The 23811-nt window shown below is 56.6% G+C and overlaps 1 protein-coding gene across 2 annotated transcripts in view; it reads right to left on the reverse strand.

The window, feature by feature from the left end:
• The window catches only part of CXXC5 (CXXC finger protein 5), a 35867-nt gene extending 19312 nt beyond the window's left edge, over positions 1 to 16555 (reverse strand). The window contains exon 1 of one of the 2 annotated variants that reach the window (XM_044226363.1): positions 16075 to 16555. The gene's annotated coding sequence lies outside the window, so the exon portion shown is untranslated. Of the gene's footprint in view, positions 1 to 15909; positions 15972 to 16074 lie in introns of those variants that run through there. The other variant, XM_044226367.1, reaches the window with a different exon arrangement.
• Positions 16556 to 23811: the final 7256 nt, after the last annotated feature.

Genomic DNA, 23811 nt, shown 5'->3' on the forward strand with positions numbered 1-23811 from the left:
GGCTGCAGGAACCCTGTGCATGGGGGACCTTGGAACACCAGGCGACAGCATGTGGGTGTGTCTGACTCACTTATCCCCTCCCCAGAGAAGGTGCCCAGCAGATTCTCTGTCACTTCACAGATGCAGAAACTGAGACCAGAAAGGGGAAGTGACTTGCCACACAGTCTGGGACCCTAAACCCAGAGAGTATGCCCCTCCATGTGAGACCAGTACTTAGTTCCAGAACACAAACCTGACTCAGTGACCTCTAGTGAGCCCCGACCTAGGGTCACACTGTTCCTGGTGCTATCTCTGGCTAACAGGCACACTGACTGGGGTCACTGCTGTGGCTGTCCTGTGTGTGGAAGAAGGTATCCCCAGCTCAAGGGCACTTTCTCAACTACTCTGTGCAGGGCTCCCGAGAGGGGAAAGGAGCCCCTAAGAAGGTGGGAGGTTGGGGCAGGGGAGAGGTATAGGACCCTGACCCAGCCCCTAAGCGGCTCCCACAACCCTAGCAACTGAGTTTCCCAGAACTTATCTGTAAGGAGCTCCCCCAAACCCTAAGGGGTCTCAGTCTGCTCCTTGGTGCATCCCGAGCCCCTACCCCACTCCCAATGCATGTGGCTCACCCTTCCAAGGCCTAAGGAGTCAGCAGTCCCAAAGACCTTGGGCCCACACCTAGGAAGTGCCCTGAGAGAGCAGAAGTCCCCAGGACAGTCCCCTGGGCACAGGTGGGCAGGAGGCTGGCGCAACTAGGCGTATTACTCGTCATGTGATTATGGAGGATGGGCAGGACCCCCACCCCACCACACCCACCCTGAGGCACAGATTCGGATCATAAAGTCCAAGTGGGCTTTGGAATCTGGGTTCCTCTGTAGCCCTCAGCCTAGGTGACCTCAGAGGAGTTGCCTGACCTTGCTAAGCCCATTCCATGGTCTGTGAAATGCACCCAATGACAGCCCCACCCTTGTCAAGGTCCTAGAGAGGACCTAAGTTCTCAGTGCAGTGCAGCATACAGAAGGTGTTCATGAAATGATGGCTGTTATTATTTTTACTGCCATCACCAGGCAGCAAAAGAATGGCAAGGACGGTCCAAGCCAGGGGTGCCAGGTAACCTGGGTTGTGGCCCCGCTTCTGTCACTGTTTGCCTTTGCGTCTGAGCCAATCCCTGGGCTTCAGTTTCCCCAGCCCAGCGGAGAGCACTCCTCCCCCACCCTCTTCCCAGCAGGAACAGAGGGGGAGACCAGCGCATGGTAGAGGTCTGAGGTTTGCAAGGAGGGCAGCACTCAGCTGTCCCAGCTCGCATGCCTTTTCTGACCACGGGAAGAACCCACCTATACATCCTGCCAACCTCCCTCTGCCCCATGCCCCAGCACAGCCTGCTCTATGTCAGCGCTCCTTCCATCTCCAATGGTCCCAACCACCCTTTCACACGGGTGTGTGCCAGGCCCCTCACCACACTGCAAAGAACTCATTTGGCACCTGGAAGTCACTGTTGAGTCTAACTTGTGGCCTTGCGTACTGAGGGGTTGGGGAACTGAGAATTCCCGAGAACTACAGGTGACTCTGTTTCCTTCCATAGTGTAAAGCCCTCCTGGAATGTCCAGACAACCAAGGACTCCACATTCCTCTCCCTGGATCCAACCCATTCCTATGCTTCCTCCTCCCTGCAGCCCCAGGGTCAGCCTCTTCACTTCCTCACCTCAGCACTCCCAGCTGAGAAGAGCACTCAAAGAAGGCTAAATCCAGGGGAGCGTGGGTGGCTCAGTGGTTAAAGCCTCTGCCTTCGGCTCAGGTCATGATCCTAGGGTCCTGGGATCAAGGCTCACATCCGGCTCTCTGCTCAGCAGGGAGCCTGCCTCCTCTGCCTCTCTCTCTCTCTCTCTGCCTGCCTCTGCCAACTTGTGATCTGTCTGTCAAATAAATACAAATCTTAAACAACAACAACAACAAAAAAAGAAGGCTAAATCCAAGACAGCTAATTAAGGAGTCCAGCTTTGGTGGAGCAGTCAGGTCGGGAGGAGGTCCGGACTCACCTGGAGATCCAGGTGTGGCATAGTGAGAACCGCACCCCACCACCTACTTCAGGTCCTACAGCTTTGAGACACAGATAAGGCTCATACCCATTTCATAGGTGGCAAAAGTGAGGTCAGAGTGGCCCATGATTGCAAAGTAGGCAGTGACCAAGCCAAGTTTGGAGCCTAAGCCTGTCCAACTCGAGAGTCCAAGGCTCAGGGGACATCCAGTCCTCCTGACTGACCACTGCTGTTTGTTTACTTCAGGATGCCTGGGCTCCTCTCCCCTCCCTGACCACTGTCTAAGCCTTTGTGAGGGACTTACGTGTGGCCAGGAGGCGGGAGCTAGCCCGGGCCTGAGTCCTTAACAGTCACCTGCCCCTTGAACCTCCCTGGGCTCTCTCAATCCTGCAGACCCAGAATGATCTGTGGTCTGGATGTTGGGCGGCTGTGTCTAAAGGCCTTCACAACCATGAAGTCAGTCCCAGCAGACTCAATTCTCCCACCTGAAAACTGGTGTTTTCTTCAATGTCTGAAAAAGAAGTATGCCCTCGGTTCTGCCCAGTCCAGGGAACGCAAGCCCCAGAAGCTTACAGGCTCCCTGAGGGCATCCCACCAGCCCAGTCTCTCCTTGTATTCAGGTCAGCTCTGTACCCATTTTGCATGCCAGTAGACTAAGAACCAGGAAATATGTCTGAATTCTTAAGTCTCAGGGTACTGGATGCAAGGTGGGGGAGATAATGAGACATGGGAGACAAGGGAACAGAGAACCGCACATGCTAGGGTGAGCAGGCAGGGTCCTGGGGCACAGTCCACTAGGTCAAGGGGGTCCCTTCCCCCATTTCCAGCACCCCCCAATCTCCCAAGGAACTGGCCCCCTCAGTGGGGGCAGCAGCTGGCCACTTGGCACTCCGTGGAAAATTGATTTTCCACAGTTTTTCTTTTCCAGAACTTTCCTCTTCCTGGTTCCTCTGCACCTCTCCCCCCCTTACCCCCAATCCGCTCTGCCCGGGTCAGAGTTCCCCAACCTGGAGGGCAGGATAGGTTTAACACTTTCAAGCCCAAGACTTGGACCTCCTCCCTCAGAGAAGGCCAAGCCAGCCTGGGGAATGGCAGAAAACACCCCTGTTCTGGCACACACCTTAGAATCCAGCTGACTCTCCATGGCCAAGGATCAGGCCTCTTTCGTGTACCCTAACGGGGGGGGGGATGTGGATACATGGAGCCCCAGCTGTGCTGTGTGTGTGCGTGCACACGTGTGTGCATACACAGACCAGGCTCCACTGTGTTGGTGCTCCGGGCCCAATCCTAGGGAACCATGTGGCTGTGGGCTCCTGCCCGAGGATGGAGCAGACTTACAACTGCTTCACTGGAGTGGGGTATGGGGTCCTCTGGGGAGTCCAGCACGCCCACATGTGACTATGTATGTCCATCTGCCTGCATGTTTGCCAGAGGCTGTGAGTGTAAGCATGATCACGCTTCCGGGGTGGCCACAGCTTATGTGACCTGGCCTGCACTGTGTGTGTGAGCTGTGTGCACTGGGCTATGTGGAACTACGTGCGCCAAGTGAGCATGTCTGTCCCAAGCGTGTGCCCTGGGGTGTGCCGTGTGGGGAGTGCGTGAGCGCACTCTGCCTGCCAGGCCGCAGGGCCTCGTGGGGCTGCTGGGGATGGGGTGACTCACGTCTCCTGAGCTCATCCTGCCGCCTGCCCGCCCAGCTCACCCTGCTCTGCTGGGCTCATGGCCGCCAGCACAGGGTGGGGGTGGGGGGTGTAAGGTAAGGGGAGGCTCAGGCAGACACGGCAGGGAGGCTGGCTTGATAAATAACCTGCAGCTTCCCCAGGCCTTGGAGAACAGGAGCCTGCAACACAGGGAGAAGCGGGGAGCTGGGGGAGGCAGCCCTGGCCCCCACGGCTCCGGCTGCCCTGGCCCCCACAGCCCAGGCTGCAGCTCCGGTTCCTGTTTCATCGAAACCTGAGCTGGGAAAAGCCTATCGGGTCATCTTGCCTGTCCCGCCGGCCGCCAGGCCCAGGCAAGCTGCCCCTCAGGGGACAAGCCCGCAGCCTGGCCGCCCAGCCAGTGGGTGGGTGGGTGGGGGGAGGATATTTCTGTCCAGACTAAATGCAGCTTCAGGCCTCTGTCTGCCCCCCCACTAACAGCTGCTCCCAGGGGCCCCCTGGCTCTGCAGGGCTGACTAAATATAGTCCCCCCACCCCAGCAAACCCCCCAAGTTCACCTCTTCCTACTGGCCCCACCCACATGTGGGCAGGGAGGAGGCTGGGGAGCCCACTGTGTGATCTTAGGCCAGTGTATCCCCCTCTCTGGGCTCTCAGATATGAAACATCAAGTGTTACTCAGCTCTAGGCCCTAACACACCTAACAGGTACTGCTGGAGAGCAGACCACAAAGGTGACTGAACTGGGGTCTCCATCCAGGGAAATAAGGGGCAATATCCCCTCCTCCAAGTGACTCCAACCTGCTTCAGTGAAAAAATGGCTGGGGGGGCCTGCGCAGCACCCCAAGTACCTGTAGGCTTATGAACATGGCCCCCTCCACCCAGCCTGTTCCTCACCCAGCTTGGGCAATACCAGGCCCCTCCAATCTGCCCCAGCCGGACCCTGGCCAGGAAACAAGTTGTGCCAGGTTTGGGGTGGGGGGGTGCGCACAAGAGCATGACAGCTGCTATTTCCTGGAGGCCACAGTCAGGCACAACCCGGATTCCTGCCTGGCTCCACACTCCACCAGACAGCCTCTCCCGGGCTCCAGTCCTCAACATGGCACCCCCTTCCCCAGCGTCTACACCCTATCAGACCCCAGCCAGGGTCCCTGTCTCACCGTACTGGTACAGGCAGGAAGACAGTGCAAGAGGTACCTTCTGGTTTGGGCTGGGGAGAACGGTGGTCTCTGCAGGGTTCAACAGGCGGGGGAGACAGCCCCACCTTCCCTCCTCCTGCCTGCCTGCCCACCCGGCTGCTTCCCCCAGCCCCACACGCACCAAATTCCCCACATGCCTGTCTGTCTCTGACAGCTCGCGCAAATACTTGGCTGCGCGGGCACCCGCTGTTCTGAGCCCGCTGCGCCTCCTCCCCTGCCTTCCCCGGGGGGCTCTGCAGACGCAGCCAGGGATGGGAGGGGGCCAGAGCCAAGAAGCTTGGTGGGCAGTGTGGGGGGGGGATGGGGGAGGAAGGGAGCAAAGGCAGGGAGGACCAGTCTCCATTCCAAAGCACCACCCTCAGCCCCCAACCCTGGGGTACTGAGGGGACCTGGGAAGCCACTGTGAGCCAACTCTGGCTGGGCGGCAGCTGCTGACACCCCCACTGTCCCCCGGAACCTCCCAGGAGGACCTTCCGGAGGCCTCCCACTCGCCTCAGCCGATGAAACAGCATCTGCCACCCCCGCGGCGGCAGCTCAGGACAGGGCGGAGGGCACCACAAGGCCCCTGGGGAAGGCTTTGAAATCTGGACTATGGCCCGGCCCCTCCTGGCAGCCCTGGCCTCCTACCACAGGCCCAGCCTTAGAGCATGGTGGGGGGTGCGTTCCAGCCCTCCTGCAGTGCGAGGGGCGCACCGGCCCAGCTGCCGGGCCTGGGACATCTCCACTTGGACTGGCTGCGGGACTTTGTTTGCCCCCAACTACCCTCCTTCCTGCTTTGCCTTGCCTCCCTCCCAGGAGACCAGTGGAGGAAACACTTCCTGAGAACGGCTGGGATTTTCCGCTGGACGCTGCCGTGCTGGCAGGCGCCTTATCTCCCCCTACCTCATTCCTTCTCCCAGAGCCACCCCTGCAGCTATATCACACTCCTAACCCCTTGTCTGTAGCCAGAGAGACCTCCTCCCTGCCCCACCGCTCTGCTACTTGCCTAGGCAACTCTAGTACTGCCACCATCCAGTACATATCCAGGCAGTCTAGACACTGAATGAGACCTCAGGGAATAATGCCCTCCATTTTGCAGATGGGTATATCGAGGTCAAGAGAGCCAGGTGAGGGGCGCCTGGGTGGCTCAGTGTGTTAAGCGTCTGATTACGGCTCAGGTCATGATCTCAGAGTCCTGGTTTGGAGACCCGGGTCAGTCTCTCTGCTCAGCGGGGAGCCTGCTTCCCACCCCCTCTCTCTGCCTGCCTCTCTGCCTACTTGTGATCTCCCTCTATGTCAAATAAATAAATAAAATCTTCAAAAAAAAAAAAGAGAGAGCGAGCGAGTGAGCGAGCGAGCGAGCGCCTGATGACCTAGGCCTCCCAGCCAGTGCTCTTCCTCTTACCACTACCTCACTTTTCTGCCCCAGGAACCCATTCAGCACCCCCAGACTACTGGAGGAACTGGCGTAACTCCAAGCAGAACTGCCTGGTGCTTTGGGTCCAAACGCCCAGCTCGCTATCCCAGGCTATCCCCCCAACATTCTCAAAGCCTCACGGTGGTCCTGAAAAAGAACCCCAAATGTACTGCCTTTGTGACGCTAGACTTTGGGGTAGAGCCTCCTCTCCCCATTGCACAGATGGGGCTGCTGAGGCCCCCAAGGGAGGGGGGAGCTGCAGGCGGCCATGAATCAGAGGGGGAGCTGGGAAGCCGCCCGGCCCTGCCGGCTGTCGCTGGAAGCAACAGCCGGCATTTCCTCCTCACACTGGTGCCTCGGGAAGCGTGGGCAGCAGGCGGGTGGGCAGCGAGTGGGTGGGCACCGCCGTGAGGACCCCTCCTGTGCCCACAGGCCAGCCGCATCCCCCTGCTCCCTGACTGGGCCCATACAACCCACTCCCTGTGCCAGCCGGATTTCCAAAACAGGGCAGACCAGAGGCAGAACTGAGTTTTTGTCTCAGGTACAGACTCATGTCACTTGAGGGCACCACTGGGAAGCCCCTCCTCTCAGATCCTCAATATCTCCTGGCGTCAAACGAGATTGAAACATGACCATTCACGCTTCCTTTGCAGTAAAACTCATGGTTCTGTGATTCTAGAATCCCAACACGACAAGAATCCTGAAGAGAATCCCTCCGCTCCAGGCATTCTGATTCTAAATTCCTGCGACTAAAAATTCTAGGCCACCAAGATCTTAACACCCCCAGGAAGAAAGGGGGCCAAGCCCAACCTTGCCTGGATCCACAGGCCTCACTAGCCAATTCCCCATCTAGCTTTGGAGAAGGTGGGTCAGGCAGGGAAGGGCCTGGGTCTTTCCCATCAGGGTCAACAGGAACTGGAAATGAGATGGGTCTGGTGATAGAGCTGGTCTAGTCCTGGAGCGCAAGCCACCCCCTCGTGGCACACACAGCCACTGAAGCTGCAGATGTCAGGAAGCGCAGCCCTTGCCAGAATGCAGGCGGGTAGCTAGGGGTTTGTGAACCTGCACCTCCACCCTGCAGCTCAGAGGGAGAACGGGCGTCAGGTCAGGGCTGGTCTCCCTGCTTCTCAGGTTCCAAGCCAAGCTCCACGCTTCACCTTCCTGTCTTCACCACCCACTGCTTCCTTTTTCCCACCACAGTCCCTCACCTCTCAGGCTCCCAGGTCAACCCCAGGCCAGGCCAGCTGACAGCCAGCCAGGACAAAGGCTCTCAAGCCCATCTGACAGATGGAAAAACTGAGGTCCTGGGAGAAGACATGACCTGCTCAAAGGCTAGGCCCCAGCAGCTTACTGGTCCCTGGCCGCCATCTCTCAGCCCCAGCCCCACCTCACTTACAGGAATCCTCAGCCGGCACAGCATATCTCCACATACCAGTCGGGTCACCAGCGCAAGCATACCTCCTACCCAACTGTCCTGAGAGCACTCATTCCCACAGAATCGTCTGGCTATTCGTTCATTCATTCTTGCACTCGTCCACTTGGCCAATCAGCCCACCTCCACCACCATGAGCCAGGCCCCCTGTTAGGGAGATGAGGGCCTCAAGGAGGAGAGAGCAAGGCGCCTGAATGTCAGCAAACACAGGGCAGTGCCCACTGTGTGCCAGGCAGTGTGGAAGGTGCCACAAACAAGCAGATCAGCCTTGGCTGTTCTCATTGCGCTCACAGCCAGTCAAGGGCATTACCAGGACCCAACCCCACGTGGCAAGTCCTGGGGCAAGTCACAAACTCTCAGTTTCCTCATCTGTATAAGGGGATGCTAACAGCATCCCATCACTGGGCTACCGTGGGGATTTAAAGGAAGTGAAAGCTCGAAAGCGGCTATCACAGTGCCTGCCCCAGTCCAGGTTTAGGAGGTTAGCCATCGCCATCACCGTTGCGACAACATATTATTATTATTATTATAGTAATAACTGGAGGACAACAATTGATTAGAGCAGCAGCTAAAGCTCTTCGAACACTCAGCTGGTGCCAGACACTGGGGGGACAGGAAGGAATCACTGCCACATCCCATTGCAAGGCTGGCAAGGAGCGAGCTCACAAAACCCTGTAAGCATCTGATGAATGAGGGAAGCAATGACAGGAGGCATGGCCCTGCCTCTAAGGGAGGCCCACTCCAGCATGTGCTCATGGGTACCGCACACGTATGTCCAAGCACTTCGGTGGGCACACACGTGGCCCACGGGAGGAACCCAGGAGGTCCAGCAGACGGCAAGTTCTGTGGAAGGGGGAGAGGAGGTCATGGAACAGAGCTGCCCGGGGCTGCTCCCAGCCCCTGTCCTACCCTACCCCGCCCAGCAGCACTGAGCATACAGCAGAGGGGACTGTGGCCAGAGCCGGGTCCAGGCCTGGCGGGGAGAGCCCCAGAAAGATGCTTTGCGTAGTTCTGGCCACCAGATTACAGGCTTAGGCTAGGCTCTGGGAGGGGGTGGGGGGCTGCCAGGTGCTGCCCCACAGGAATCAGGCGCCAGCATCGCACTTTATACCCGTTCTGGCACAGCACATGAGTGATCCTGCTGGTAGGCCAGGCGAGTCCAAGGAGGTCAGAAGAGGTCACAGGGACAGGGGCAGGGGGAGTGGTGGGCTCCAGGGCTACGTGGGGTCCATTGGACAGGGGAGGTTGGGTATAGAGCTCCCACAGGGCCACCGGGCAGGCCTGGCTCTGCCCTGCTGGGGCCGGCAGCTGGAGGGGAGTAAATATAGCGCGGGGCGTCCGGGCCACATTCCTGGGAGGCCAGCAAGGCCTGCCTGCCCGCTGCTCTAGGCAGAGCGCAGCAGCCAGGGCCCAGAACCGCCACTACCCTCTTCCCAAACAAACAGAAAAATAAATAAAACCAGCTCTCACGCCCAGCGCAGCCAGGGGGAGGGGGCAGGAAGGGGTGGACAGGGGAGCAGGCAGACAGAGCAGTTGCCACGGTTTCTGTTCCGCTGAGGAGGAGGAGGCCAACAAAAGAGGAAAATGGAGGAAAAGGGCAGGGAGATGGCCAGAGATGTCAGAAAGGGGGAAGACGATGTGGAGGAGAGATGGAAGGTGTGACAAGGAGAGGCGTGGGGGAGGCAGACAAGAGGGACAGAGGAGGTGTTAGGGCCAGTTGTGGGAAGGCATAGGCAGCCTCTTGGGGTCAGTAATTCAGCAATTCAGTGACAGGGACGCCCCAAGGGGGGGTGGCAGACAGACAAAGGGGGCTAGGGCAAGGGGCTGGCTCCATGGGCCATGAAATATTAAAGAGCCTAGGCCAGTGAGTGACAGAGGTCAGAGAAATAAGGAGACTAGCCACGGAGCTACCAGGACCCTGAAGCAGAGAGCGCCTCACTCCCCACCCTCACCCCCACCCCCTCCACCACCTCCAGCAGAGTCAGTCTCCCCAACTCTCCTGCTGTGGCTCCTTTCTGTCTTTCCATCCAAAGGGAACAGGCTGAGGGTGGGAGGGGCCGTGGGGATTAGCCATGGCAGGGGACCTCTGCGATTCCCTCTTCCCTCTGGCTGAGCTGTGTGCAGTCGGCCTTCCAGAGCTGCCAGCTACCCTAGCAAGAAGGCCAGGAGGCCTGTCAGCACAGCCGCTGCCACGGGTGCCTCCTGGGGAAGGAGGGGGTAGACATCCAGCTTCCCCTTTACAGAAAAAAAATCAGCCAAGCCACCACTTTCCACAGAGACCAGTGGGGAGGGAAGTCCATGCCTCACAGCTCAGCTGAGCCAGCGAGTCCAGAGCGAGCAAGCCAGCAGGTCATCCCCTAGCCCTCCCACCCCACTCCGGTCCCGTTACCAGCCTCATGACCTTGGCCAGTCCCCTTGTCCCTGAGCCTGTGTCTTTGCCAGGCCCACACCACCCTAGACTTGGTGTGAGCAAAGGAAAAAGAGGGCAAGCAATAGGCTGAAAACCTGCTGGGGAGGACAGCTGGGCTAAGCACCTTCACATGCCCAACTCTCCCATGTCCTATGTGGTCAGGCCTCATATCGGTCCCATTCTACAGATGGGGAAGGGAAACCTGGAAAGGCAAAGTGATGTGCCCAACCACATAGCCGGTAACCAGCAGAATGGAGATAGAAATGCTAAGGGTGAGTCACATAATCTTTTCTTCGTTTTCACTGGGGGATATGAAGTTCTCGTCCACCAAAGAAGCCAACTTTTATCCCGTGCTGTGGGTTAGCCGCTGGTGCTAGGCACGAAGCAACCATCCCTGTTGTCCCCCTGAAAATGGCTTTGTGAGGCAGGTACTCTTATGATCCCATTTCAGGGATAAGGAAACTGAGGATCAGAGAGACAAAGCATCAGAAGGTCGGCCAGCCAGCCAGCCAGTGGCACGGCCAGGATATGGAACTAGTGCTCAAACATACTTATCTGGGTGAGGTCAAGGGAGGGAGGTAAGAGGACCCAGGAGAAAACCCAGGACTCAGTGGTCCTACTGACCTCCAGAGCACACACCATTAAAAGGTCAAAAACAAGGTTACAACTGCTGGAGTGACCAGCAACTACTCTGGAAAGAGGACATGAGCGGAGCCTGTGGGAACCCGGGGTGAGGGCACTGCCTAGGGTCCTGGCATAGAGCTATTTGCTTGGTCTACCCAGAGCCCCTTGTACTAGGTAACGAAAGCCCCTCCCCCAGCATGGGGATACTGAGGGTCTCCAAAGAGGGCCACCGGAAGCCCATCCTGTTGGCCCCAGGGTTCCAACCTGCACCCCAAGGCCAGTGTGCCAGCAATTAATCACACCCCTGCAAAAGCCCCCAGTGCTGGCGGAAGGGGGGCAGGATCCCCTCCCTCTCTCCCAGGCCCTGTGAGCCCAGAGGGAGGCCAGCATCAGAGGCAGGAAATGAAGAAGAATTTGCGATCTAATTGAGCTGGCGGGGGATTAGGCGGCAGAATGCAATTACAGGGGCTGGAGCCGGGCCAGGGGCACTGACACCCCAAGATGTGGCCTGGCCCAGGTGACTGGGCCTAGCCAGTCTCTGGCAAAAGATACCCTACTATGAAGTGAAGGTCGGGCAGACAAGGATTGGGGCCAGACAGCTCTTCAGGACATAGAGGACTGTAGCGTTCCAGCTCCATGTCACACCCAGAAGCAAGAAGTTTTCCTGGGAATTCTTCCCCAGGGAAGAGCCCCGCGGACTCTCACATGGGGAGGAGGCAGACAGAACACATGTAGAACATACATTATCACAGGCTCTGCTCATGCATGTACACACATGTGTTCACACTCCTAGAAAAAGCACCACATATCCACATTCACTTGCATGGGGACAGACTTCCAACCTGCAGACACACAGCTCTGGCCTTTTGCTGCCACCAGCTCCAACAAAGTTGGGGGGGTACAAAAAAGAACAAAAAAAAAAAACAAAAAAAAAACCACCCATGACCTTAAAATCCTTTTATTCCCATAATCACAGGCTGCCATCGCCGTGGATACGCGCTGTCACCCCGGCCCCAGCCTGTCTCCCTCCACAGCTTCCAAAACTCCCAGCAGGCAGGCAGACGGGGAGGCTGCCCAGTTACTGCCAGGGAGGGCAGAGGAGGGGAAGGACGGGGTGGGAGAGGTTCAACGCTCCACACACACACACTCAGGGCCTCAACGGGAGAGGAAGAGACTCAGAAAGACAGCCGGGCAGACAGAGAAAGAGAAAGGAACACAGGCACCAGCCGCAAAAAACAGACACAGACCACTCACTTACTGCCCGCACAGCTCAGATATGCCCACTCCCAGATTCATTCACACACCTCTTTCCCAATTCAGACACACTGCTCAGGGAGTCAGGGTCTCCCAGATTTACAAGAATATACAAAACACACAGACAGACACAAATCACGAGTACACACTCCAAAATTCTAAGCACACACAACTCAAAATATACATATTCCCAGATTCACAAGGATAAACCCAACTTTCAGATAGACTCAGATTCACAAACACACAAGTACAGATGCAATACAGACCCACACAACTCCCAGACCCACAGATACACGTGCCCTGATGCACAAATATACATAAGCACAGACTCCTACCCCACAAGACAGACAGACAGACACACATTCAACACACAGATTCACAGATAGGACATGCCCTGAGTCATATGCACACATATCACCTAGCTTCCCACATCCCAGACACACAGACGAGACCCACACAGCAGCTGACACTGCCTTGGGCTTTAGGGGGCAGGTGGACTGGCTGGGGGATTCCTGGGTCTTTGAGGGGGCCAGCCCTTTCTCGTTGTCTGTAGCCTGGGAGGTGGGCTCAGAGTTGGGGGGAATGAAGGGGAAAGTAAGAGAAAGAAAAAAAAAAAAAAACTTGAGTGGGATATTCTTGTTGGGCAGTAGCGCGTGAGTAACTGGGGAGGCTTTTTGTGGTCTGGTGAGTTCCAGCTATGAGTGAGAGTTTAACTATTAATACACTCAATCAAGGACACTTCACACACACAGGCACACATACACAGGCTAGGACAGCACCAGGTGGTGGGGATCAGGGAGGGAGAGCACCAGAATAAAGGGGGGGAAAGCCCCAATTCAGGCCTCAGGGGGTGGAGAAAGTGGGAGGAGCTTCTATCAGGGGCCTGCCTCCAAAGCAGGGCCAGGGTCAGTGATTCATTTCAGCAGCCCCAGAAAGGTGGGGCTTGACACACAGTAGGTACTCAGAAAATATACACTGGGGCAATGAATCACTAAGTTATTTACATATAAAGAACAGACAGTAATTATAACAGTAATAACAATAACCAAGCCCTGTCCCATCCTTAGCCAATAAGGCCAGGCTCCAGGAGTCAGCTGGGGAGGTGTTAGTCCTGCCTTAATGGTCATCCCACCAGACAGTGGGCTCTAGGAAAGCAGGCCCGGGTCTGGGTCTGGCTCATCTGTACATCCACTCATTTCTCCACCATATTCTGCATCCTAAAAAGTCAGCTGATCTCAGCCCAGCCCACACCCTTACCCCCCAGAAAGACCCCCATTTCCATTCCACTCTCCAAATAACTAGGTGGGGCCCTAAAGAGTGGGGTATTTAATTCCCAGAGACTTGGTTCTTTATCCAGATACAACCCTGCTTGCCACACTCCTATATGCCTCAGTTTCATATTCCCCAAATGGGTAGAAGGCAGTCAAAAAGCTGAGAGAGGCATCAAGAGTGGGGGCTCACAGTGGGAGCCCATGGAACAGAGGCCTGGGCTGGCCTGGGCCCTGGATGCAGAATCCTCCCCTCCTTCTCCCTTCCCCCACCCAGCCCAGCCCAGCCGGGTGGACATTCCAGGCCTCACGTGATAAAGACGAGGCCGCTGGCCCACGGGTAAGTCAACAGGCTCTGTCGGGGGAGAGATAGGAGGCCCAGGCCAGGGTCACCTGCTGAGCCGGGAAAACAGCCGGGTCCAAATACACACATAAATAAGGCGCCAACAGACAGCCAGCCAAGGAACCTCTGCCCCCACCTTGGAAAGGGAGGTGGCTTGGGAAAGGGAGCCACAAGGCTGGCTAGAGGCTTCCTGGGAGAATCCTAGCTCATGCCAAGATGAGGTTGGGGTGCTTCTACCAAGCTCCCCAGGGCTGACTGGGAACTCAGAGGCCAACCTTTCCTCAGCTGTTCCCACTCCTTCCAGGACAAAAATCACCCCCTCTCCCTCCTCCCCAAGGAGAGAACGATTTCCGTTCTGGGAGGGGGGTGACAGCTGCAGAGCGGGCCACTTCCCCCGCCCCCCCCCCCAGCTCTTGCTTGAGTCTCATCCAGGGAAACTGCTACATCAACACTACGCAGTAGTAGGTAGCATCGACCTCAAGTCTCCCCTCATCGTTCTCAAAAAGGGCTTTGGGAAAAGACTTCGGGTACCAGTTCCTAGGTTTCCGGCAGCAGTTGTGACCCAGGAGACGGGGTCTTTCGGGGGGGGGGGGCGGCTCACGCCAAGCTTAGACCAGTACGACCCGTAAAAACGTCTAATTTAAATGCTCTCAGTTGCACGGAAGGACACCCCCGCCCCCGCGGGCCGGGGCAGCTGAGGTGGCGCCGGGCGTTCAAATAGCGCTCCAAACAAGTCCGCAGCGACCGCGCACGCAGCCCCCGCCAGGCGGCCCCAGCGGAAAACTTGAAAGGGACTCTGTTTGCCAGCCGCCCGGGGCGGCTCCGGCGGGGGCGAGGGCCGAACGATCACACAAGCCCCCCTCCCCAGCGCTTCCTGAACAAACGCAGGGCGGTGGGGGGGGGTGCTGGGCCCACCACAAAACCGAGGACTCCGAACAGCCTTCTCCGCTCACGGAAAGGCGGAGGTCAAGAGGCTGGCTCCCCGGATCCCGGTTCGGCTACCCCCCAACACGAAGATGCGACTCAAAGACCACCCAGGATCCAGGGGGCAAAGCAGGGCGCGGCTGGCAGCCCTTCAGACCCCCGTCTCAGTTGAAGGAGGAAGGTGCTGGTCTTTCCAGATGAGTCCCTACAGAACCCCCCAAATCTGCTGCTGCCTCCTTGCAGCCCGTGGCACCGGCCCAACTCCGCGCACCCCTTCCGAGCGGGAAAAAAAAAAAGAAAGAAAAAAAAAGGCTATCTTGCTCCCTCATTGGGAGCTTCAGCTCTTCTGACAGGTCCCGGAGGCAGCCCCCCATTTAAAAAGTGGGGTCACTCACTTTCGGTCGATCCTACAAATAAACAAAGCCAGGCGTACCCCGCACTCCCCGCCGGAAAGCAGCCCATTCCGGGAGAGGACAACTTCCCCCAGCAAGAAAATTAACACATTCTTCTCGCGGCGGTTCAGCCCCTCGCTCTAGGGAAGCAAAGGGGAGGAGGGCTTGCGGGCCGAACTTCATGGGTACATTTGGGGCCAGAGCAGCGAGGCTGGCGCCTGGGACACCCGCCTCCCACACTCCGCAGCCAGAGGAACACCCCCATTCTGCCTCCCTGGCTTTGCACGCCGCTTGGCCACGCGGGGTGGGTTCGGGAGACAGGCTGAAAGACTCCCCAAGGCTGGGGAGGACGGGAAAGAGAGGCCGCGGGGCGCGGAGGTGGTGGTGGGGGGGTGATACTTTGACGGGAAAAAAAAAAAAAAAAAAAAAAAAGGTCAAACTTGATCAGCCCGCCAGGCACCCCGCGGGCAGCGGGGGCGAGGAACCGGAGGGAAAATGTAGAAGTGGCCGCCGCCCCCTCCAAGTGGAGAGGGGGGAGACTCAGCCACGCGTGGTCCAGGGCAGCAGTTACCGTAGCCCCCAAAACACAGGGCTGCGAGGGGTCTGACGGGGGGAGTGTGCGCCGCAGATCTCCAATCAGCCGCCCCCGCAGGCGGAGCGCCCGCCCAACATCAAGAGGTGAGGACCCGGGCTCCCGCCGCCCCAGCGCCCTCAAGCTCGAGTACTTGGGGAGGGGACGGTACCCCGCAGGGAGAGCCTCACCCCAACGCACGGCGCCCAACCCGCAGTCCCCGACCCTAAAACCCCTCTTTTTGTCTGTACTCAGTGATCTGCGACGGAGCCGACTGCGGCTTGGGGAGGCTTGGTTATAGGAGCGGACACCGAGCGATCACCGGCGCTAGGGCTCCCAGGCTCCAGGGCTCCGTGGCTCAGGCTGCTGGCGCCCCCAGCCCCTCCCAAACACGGACCCCTCCTTCCCCGTCCCTGGCTCTCCGCACCTGAACTTCGGGGGAGCCCGCGCCGCCAAACTTTCCGCCGACTTGCAGCGAACTCCGGCCCCGGCCGCGCACCGGGCCCCGGGGGAGGAGAGGGAGGTAGGCGGGGAAGGGGAGGGGGCCGGCCTCGGGGGGGGGGTCGGGGGAGGGCTGTGGCCCGACACCTACCGGCTCTCAGAGTCGTCCGAGCCGCCACGGCCGCCGCCGCCGCGAGGCTGAGGGGGAGGGGTGGGGCGGGGAGCTGCGCTCCGCTCTGGGCACCACCGCCGCGGTGCGCTCCGCTCCAGCCGCGCCGCCCGCCGCGCCCGGGTCCGGAGCCGGAGTCACGCCGCCGCGGCTGGCCCGAGGCGGGGAGGGGGGGGAGCCTGCAGCACCTGCCCCTCCTCCCCCTCCCCGCGGCCCAAATTAAAAAACAACAAAAAGCAACTAATCACCCCCGAGCGAAGCGCGGCGCAGCGGGCGGAGGGCGCAGCGTGAGGCGTCCGGACTCAGCAGGCGGCGCGCATGGCTGGCCGCGGGCTGGGCTGGGCTGGGACGCGGGGCCAGGCTCCGGGAGACAAGGTTCGGGCGATCTACTCGCTCGGCTCGGGCGCCTGTTCTCGCCGCCGCCGCCGCCGCCGCCGCCTCTGCTGCCGCCAGTGCCGCCGCCTCTACATCCCAGCTCAGGCTCCGCCGCCTCTGCCGCCGCCGCCGCCGCCGCGCGCCCGCCCGGGCAGGAGCTCTGAACGCTGCCCGGGGGCTGCCGGCAAAACCCGGACCGGACTCGACGCTCCCTCCTCCCCCCCCCACCTCACTCCACCTCAGCTCCCCTCCCTCCTCCCTCCGCCTCCCTCCCAGAGCTGCTCTGGCCACTTGGACGCCGCAGGCTCTGAGGCCGGAGCCGCAGCCACTGCGCCTGGAGCTCCCCTCGCTCTGACGAGGTCGGCCCAGGCTCAGCTCCCCCAGCGTGCCCCGTCTTCATCTCTTTTCTCCGCAACTTTACAAAAAATAAGAGGACCTTCCCTATTTTGTGAGGGATGCATGGGCTTGGCAGCCTACCTTACGGGGGGAAACCGCCGTCCTTCTGGCCCCTCTCTTCGGCGGGCCGGAAGCGACGGGGACCAGTAGGGAGGGTTTGGCCGCGCCCCTCAGCTCAGGTGCGTGAAGGGCCTGGAACTCCTAGCCTAGGGCACTTGGAGCGACTCTGGGTTCAAAAACCCCACCCTTCCCACAGCGCTTTCCGGGACTCAGTGGGCTCTAGCTCCCCGGGAGAAAAGAGACAGAGATTTCTGACCCCATTTTACAGATGAGAAAACCAATCGGAGAAAGGACAATTTATCTCCTATGCCAGCATCAACCCCAGCCCTGACTCTTGGGGCTAAGGCAACTACATTGTGGTTCCTTGAGACCGTGGCCTACAAACTCGGAGCCTGAAACAGTGCCTGGCACAAAGCAGCACTCAATAGAAACTGGCTGAAAGAGAACAAAAACCCAGTGGGTACAGATTTGTGCCCAAACATCCTTGCCCTCACTCAATGCCCCCTCCATCTGCCCAGCCTGGGCTAATCCTCAAGCTGCAGATGTCTTCTCTTCACCTCAGGGACCCACAGAGCAAGCCCCAGGCTCATATAATCCCAAATTGCAGATAATCCCAAAGTGGGAAGTTTCTCTGAATTTGTGGAATTCGTAAGGGTGGGTTTGTGTTTCCTCCAGGCAGAAAGAAAAAAAAGACAGGAGATCCTAATGGGGGAGGAGGAGGGCAGTTGGGGAAGTCTGCCAAGGGTTAAATGTACAGCCCCAAATCGATTGCAGCCCAGATAACAGGGAGTTAACTGCCTCGACCTGGTGCCTCCAGCCACAGGCACAGACAGCCTTGGTGGGAGAACTGAAACCAGCTCCCACCTCACTTCTTCTTCTCCTCCTCTATGTGGCCAGTCTGTCTCCAAAGCTGGAGAGGGCCTTGGGGCCTGGGTCTTGGGTGTGTGTGTTGGGGGGCACTGGTGCCCATTCTCCAAGCATTCTAAATTTGGCCTTGGGACCTTGACCCAGCAGGGACAGGGGAGTAAGGGAGGTGTCAAAGGGCAGAGTTCATCTGAAATGTGTTGCTTCTCTAGTCATCCTGGCCTCCCAAGCCACAGGCAGTGACCCCTCTCCAGGCATCATGGACACTACCTCCCCTCCACAAATGCTAAGAAGTGTCCTCCCTTAACTAAGTGCCAAGAATGGCTCCAAAGGGAGGTGTTTAGCCCCTCCTCTCCTCGCTCCCCTCTTCTCTCCAGCACCCCTCCTCAAAGCCATCCCAAACTAACATACCATGTGAGTAAAAGCAAGGTACTTGCTATGGGAACCCAGCTTTAAGACAACTGAACACCTCCAGATTATCACCCCTAAACTGCTTTAAGATAAATATTCTGGGCCCCACCATGAGTGTCAGGTACTGTACTGGGCACCCACCATATAAGGAAAAAGGAGGCAGGGTCCCATGTCTAGATGCTTGGGGATCTCCAAGTACTTAGCCCACCTCTACCGGAGACCTATTCCCCAGGAGTCGGCAGCAGGTCTCAGAGAAGTAAGAGCAAAGAAACGAAACTCAATCCTGCAGGCTCTTGCAATCTAGGCTCAGGGCAGAATCAGATTCTGCACACCCCAAAAAAGCTTCATGTTGGGATTCATGGGGGAGAGTGGGTCATAGCTCCACCTAAGGGAATTACTATTAATTATCTGCTTTTGTTTTTTAAGACCTCTACAACAACACCCCCCCCCTCCACCCTGTCCCCACCTCCCAAGTGAGGAGGACAAAGGCCAAGGGGCTGCAGGCTGCAATGAAGATGGCCAAATCATCCCAATGGTGACTTTCTCAGGCAAGCAGTATTGGCATACACCAGGCCCAGTTGAGAGGTTGGATCTTGGAACCTTCTCCTTCTCCTGGAAATTAAAAACCTACAGGAAGACTCAGACCCTCACCAGTTCGACCCAGGTAGGAAACCAGAAAAGAGAGGGGCAGAACTGTCCATCTGGAGAATATAACATGAACAGGAAACATCACAAGCCATCCACACAGAACTTTGCCCCTCACAAACAAGACAAGTGAGGGCATCCAGGGAGGACTGCTGGGAGGTCTCTGGCCCTGGGGAAGATCATCCCCACCCAGACCCTTTCCACAAGATTTGAAACCACTCTGGTTCACTATTTTCTTCTCTCTCCTCTCTTGTTGCCTCCAACGAGGAATATTTAGGTTTCACAGTGTTACTCAATCAATTAGTTTTGCCTCAGCTATCAAATTTCTTAAGGCTCTAGCACCTTGAGAGGAGAGAGAAGACCTGCACCCTCCTTACCGATCGGTCTGGGACCCTGGATACTGCTCCCCTGGATTCTGGTTAGGATATGTCTACCCGATGTTTACGAAGCCCTGAGCAGGGCATCAGGCTAAACAGCTAAGATACATTAGCTCATTTAATCCTGGCCTCAGTGTTAGCAGTTGTGTCATCCCTACTTGTCAGATGAGGAAACTTAAATGAGACGGGCACCAAAGTTGTTCTTCCTAGAGAAGCTTCGTAAATACAAATCTACCCTGGGATTCACTGGCATAGCTTCCTCTAGTGAATCCTCAGAACCCATAAGGCTCTGCCCAAGCCCCTTCCTCAGCACAGCCTGGCTTCTCTAATCAGCCCTACCCCTCTGCAAACCCTGGGCCCCGCTGACCACCATCACCCAACACTGGGGGTTCCCCTCAGATTCCCTAAAACTACCGTTCAAGTTTCTGGGGCTGCGTATACTGTTCCCTCCGGCCAGGAGGGTCTTCTAGCTTATCTCATGGAAGACCAAGGGCATGTGTCACCTCCCACTTCTTTGACTTCCATTTCCAGCCTCAGTTTGGCCCATATTGACAGGGCTACCACTGGTCTTTGTACAAAGTAAAAAAAAAAAAAAGTAACCTCTTTGGACAGAGGTAGGTACACCCTTTTTTTAATTCATTTTTTTCTAATCTCTACACCCAACTTGGGGCTTGAACTTGCAACCGAGCAATCCAGAGTCACATGCTCTTTCCACTGAGCCCCTAGCTGCCCCATAGAGGTACACCCTTTGGATAGTAGATCACAGACTGTCTCTCAGTGCCCCTACTCTCTTTACCAGGTGCCTTCTTGCAATGGAAGCACAGAACAACTGTACTCTGTGGCCTGGCTTTGGGGGCCCTCATCTGTCCCTTCTTGTGACCACAAGTGCACAGATGTAGGTTTTGGTGTTTTTTTTTTTTAAATTTTTAATTTTTTATTAACATATAATGTATCATTAGCCCCAGGCGTACAGGTCTGTGAATCACCAGGTTTACACACTTCACAGTACTCACCATAGCACATACCCTCTCCAATGTCCATAACCCAACCACCCTCTCCCTAGCCCCTACGCCTAGCAACCCTTAGTTTGTTTTGTGAGATTAAGACAGATGTAGTTTTTATTTGCTCCTTTGTCTCCTTGTCACCTCACTACCACCACCCATGAAAACTCTGAGTGAAAGGGAGGATCTCCTATCTGCCCTGCACCTAAAGCCTGGGCACTAAGTTGGTACCAGTAGTAACCATGGTCACCCACATCCGAGCACCGCACTAATTGCTAATTGCTTTCTGGGCATATGCTTATTCAATCCTCAGGCTCAGACACCCACTTAAGGTTACAAAGTAGCAAAAGTTGAATTTAAAACCATGCCTGTCTGAGGGATCTGCCTTTTCCAGGACTGTCATTTATCAACTAATGATGGCCATTGATTAAACATCCAATGACTGGGAAGTGGGTGCACAGGGAGGGGGTATAGGAGATAGGGTCTCCAATAAAGATGGCCAATCCAGAGCCTGGTCTAATGTCTATCCCTCTTTGGGCTCTATTTCCCTCACTTGTATCAAAGAAGATGGGAGCAAGGGCATTTGGAGCCCTATCTCAGGGCAGGGTACAGGATGATCTTCAGTGGGGTCACACTGCATTGTGACCTCAACCAAAATCCCAGGCAGGACTGGGGGTGCAGATATGGGCAGGGAAAGAAAGAGGTTTAACTACTCAGACATAAGCCCAGGGTTTTGGGGTCTCAGCCATCATGTACTGATTATTGGCCCTTAGGTCCTGCCACAATGACCACTGAAGGAACAAGAAAGGCGTACAACTAAAAAGAAATTTGAGAAAAGCCAGGTCTCTTAGGAGCCAAGGCCCACTCATCCCTGAGAAGCCAGTTTGGTGATCCCAGCTGGGATCTCAGCTATAAAAATGCAAGAAGGGAGGAGGGCATTGTGGGGGGTGGCAGGAACTCCAGTCACAGAACAAAATAACTCTGGGGTTAAGTTGATAGGGAGCAGAGACCAGGCCAACACACATACTCACACTCTGTATTTTCCCTTGCCACAGACTTGCAGACATGCTACGCACATGCCAGACAACCAGACATAGGCCCATTCTCTGCCAGCCACAGGGAAGTCAGCCTGTGTGTGGAGGGAAGAAAGAGAGTAGAGACAGTGTGGGGAACACCAGGCCTCAGAGAGTAGCCCTTGACTTCTCTAGGACATTCGTGGTTCAACTGTCTGTACTTTGGGAGTGTGACTGTGAGCTCCTGAAGGCCAAAGCTATGGCTCCAGGCACCCTCCCCACCCCATCAGGAAGAGGGAGGGACCAGAGGGTAACTGAATGGGGCCTTGTTGGAGGGGGAGGGCAGAGAGTCCTAAACTTGGAGGCCCTACACGGAGCCCAAATGAAGGGGTACCCTCAGCATCCAAAAGCTAGCCTGCCCTGAAAATGCTCTACCCACGCCTTGCAGGCTAGGGTGGGGTGGTCTGGGGAAGCCCAGCAGAGGTGGAGGGGTGGGGTTCACAGACCTGGCCCTGAAAGCAAAGCAGGGTCAGAAATGCCCCTTACACTGGGACTTTTGAAAACAGGACCTAGTCTAAAACCAGAGGACCCCACCCATCAGCTTCTACTCTGCCTTGCCTTCAGACTCCAGAGAATGGGGTGCTCAGGTAGTGCCTGGGGGTGAGCCTGGGATGAACTCCTCTTTGAACTGGCGGGACTGGTTCTGTGTCTAGCCGCCTGGGCAGTCACGGGTTGCCTGCCATGCCTGGGAGGAGGGAGGCCTCAGGAAGGGGCCCCTTGTAAATCGTTAACTCCCAGAGCCACAGCCACTGCTGCCCGGTCCCCTCAGTCGTAACTCTGGTTCTCAGAGCACCTACACGAGGCCAGAAGTCAGAGGTGAGAGGTCAGAGCCAGAGGTCCCAGCACCTGGGCAAGACCCTCCCTCAGCTATCCGGAGGGAGGTGTGGAGGGTGTCAAGGAGGGTGTCTAAGGGGAGGCCCTTCTCTCAAAGTTCAGAGCTGCTCACCATTGTTTGCCCTCCAGCCTTCCTGGGCAGCCCTGACCTTTGCCTCTTAGGGAAGAGAGTCAGGAGCTCTGGGTGGGCCTCCTGGGGCAGCCCCTGGGCAAATCCCAACCTCACCAGACCCTTATTCTCCTCCAAGAGGTAATTATGCTAGTCCCACCCACTCCACCTCAAGGAGTGTCCCCAGGACTAGATAATGAATAGGCTGAGGAAAAGAACTAGATATTGTTCAGAACTGGGATAGGACCCTTAGCACTGTTCCAATCCTGCTTCCTGGTGCTGGTGCCCCCCAAGGGAAATAAACGCTGTCTTTCTGGAGGCGTTGTGCTTGGACATCTCTTCACATTGCCATTTTGCAAATAAGGAAACTGAGGCTGTGAGAGGGGACTTACCCAAATTGTGGCGGCTGTACAGGAACAGGGCCAGGATTTGAACCAGCTTTGTGCTCTCAAGCTGAACCCTTGAAGGGTTCTGTCTCCTCAAATTCCTAAGCTACAAGAGAAGAGACAACCTTAAGGCAGAATGGGCGGGACAATCCTCCCCAGAGAAACAATGGTGTGTGTGAGTGTGTGTGTGTGTGTGTGTGCACGCAGACACGTGTGAGCGCAAGGTCCTTTCTGTGAGCCCCTCCTGCAGCTGTCCCTCAGGCCACAATACACTCCCCCCCCACCGGGTGCTTCCACTGGGGAGACTTAGCTGCTATATAGCCCACCCCCTGCAAGAATTCTCCTGCCTCAGACAGGCTAATGAGGGAGGCTACCACCCTTTTTGCTAGGGAGGCATCTCTGAAGCCTAGGAGATGGAGACCCAAAAAAAAAAAAAAAAAAAAAATCAACTTTTAATCGAGATTGCAGATTCAGAAAAGATTCATAAGTGAAATGATTCCCCAAGGAAATATAAAAAGTTACTTATGGCACGGCTAAATTGGGCATGCTTTAATCAGGGGCTGTTGAGAAATCATTAAGATATACAAGACTTTTTAAAAAGACATATATGAGCTCCATTAGGAGGGCTGGCCATTGCTCCAGTTAGAGGGTATTGGGCCCTGAGCTAACTTGGCCTCCTGTGTCACTTCCTCCCACTTGAACCCATGGCTGGGGAAAGAAGGGAAAGTGGAGAGAAATCCCACCTGCCAGGCCCCAGGGGCCACTGCCGGAGGTTACCAGTACCCCCAGGGGCTCAGAAACTCTAGCAAGGGAGAATAGAGCAGAAAGGATTCTGGTTAGCTAGAACTTTTTGTAGCATTATGGGGTATGGTAGGGCTAGAACTACCTACTTCTTTTGAAAAACTAAAAAGGGGACTCCCCCTATCTATTTCCTGAGCACTTTTCTATTCCCTGGGTCAGCCTGAGGAAGCAGACACGCTGCTTAGAGCAGAATGCCCTCTCAGACTTGTGTCCTAGGGCTCTCTGCCTTGAGGAAGGGGACAAGTCATTCTGTTTGGTCCCTCACTCCACAGAACACTGGGGGAGTAAACCGCCCTGGGAGTTTTCAAGGATAATGATTAGCTTTTGAGAGGACATTTCCCCCTCCCCATTGTATCCACCTCCATTTCTCCAGTGGAAGGCTTATCT

This window comes from Neovison vison, chromosome 1 (assembly GCF_020171115.1).
Source record: "Neovison vison isolate M4711 chromosome 1, ASM_NN_V1, whole genome shotgun sequence".
NCBI classification, from domain to species: Eukaryota; Metazoa; Chordata; class Mammalia; order Carnivora; family Mustelidae; genus Neogale; species Neogale vison.